The sequence below is a fragment of the Chrysochloris asiatica genome, unplaced genomic scaffold (genome assembly GCF_000296735.1).
Source record: "Chrysochloris asiatica unplaced genomic scaffold, ChrAsi1.0 scaffold00134, whole genome shotgun sequence".
NCBI classification, from domain to species: domain Eukaryota; kingdom Metazoa; phylum Chordata; class Mammalia; order Afrosoricida; family Chrysochloridae; genus Chrysochloris; species Chrysochloris asiatica.
This window is the reverse complement of record NW_006408652.1, coordinates 1,898,346-1,899,504: the sequence shown is the minus strand read 5'-3', so window position 1 is coordinate 1,899,504 and position 1,159 is coordinate 1,898,346.

The following is a 1,159-nucleotide window of genomic DNA, read 5'->3' as shown; positions in this document are numbered from 1 at the left end:
TCTTTCTTCTTCTAGTCAAGTTCTGATCATCCAGCCATTGAAGCCAGGTCAAGTGGGTACTATCTGCAAGTATGGGTGTTCTTGTTCATCTCCCCTCACTTCATATCAGCTGGACACTTTACTCTCTGCTCTAATCCTCCCAGGAGTCCCAGGTCTTGCTGTACGGCTGGCCATCCAGATCTTCACCCGGGTTCATGGGGGTCTATTGAATGTGGTTGGACTTAGCTCACAACTTTATTGCTGTTTTTTCCCCCTCTTACTTTATCAGTGACAAACGTGGTCACCAGCCAGACCACATACCTGCTCATGTATTCCCCTTGAGTCTCAGTCTTGGAAGGCGGTTTGCTCTGAGGGGTCCCAACCACGTGCCTTGATAGATCCTGGGTGTACAGTTTACTTGTTCTTATAGTAATCAATCAGGCTTCCATTATTGTTTTGGATTTTTCCTGGCAGTCTTTCTTTCATGAAGTATCTTCTGTTCTTCTGGCCACTCCAGGCTGGTCTACTCATCCTTTCCAGTGGAAATTTCCTTCCTTAGTCAGTTCTGGATGGGGTTCTGGATTCTATCTATGGTCTTGTGCAAGGTAAAGGCTCCACAGAAAGCATCTTACACTGGGCAACTTCTAGCCCCTTTAAGGTATTCCAATGAGTTATAGGCTGAAGATGGATTTATAAGTTTTCTGTAGTGATGATTCTGGCTCTTCCTTTCTACCCCCCTCAAGTGTCTATTTTACAATGGTAGGCAAGGGAAACAAAGATTCAACAGACAGCCAAGTATCTTAACACTATTCCCGTCTTTTACCCCTTCAAACCATGCCTCAATCCCTGTATCCCAGAGCCCTGTTGTTCCAAGATTGCGCATACATTGTCATTTACTTCTGTCCCACTTAGCCCATGTAAAGAACCTGCCTAACTGTTCTCCCATCAGCCTTGTTCTACCAATCACCTCCCCCTTCTTTTGTATTGCCCCCCCACCCCCTAGCCCCACCCCAAGCTATCCTGTGTCTATTCCTTACTCTGTGCTCTATCTTCACCCTCCCTCCCCTCCTCTCATCCCATACATGTTAGTGATCAGCAAATGCATATATATATCATTTTTTCCCCTTTTAGTATGGTTTCTTTTTCTTACTCTTTTACAATAATGGTCTTATGCAATATT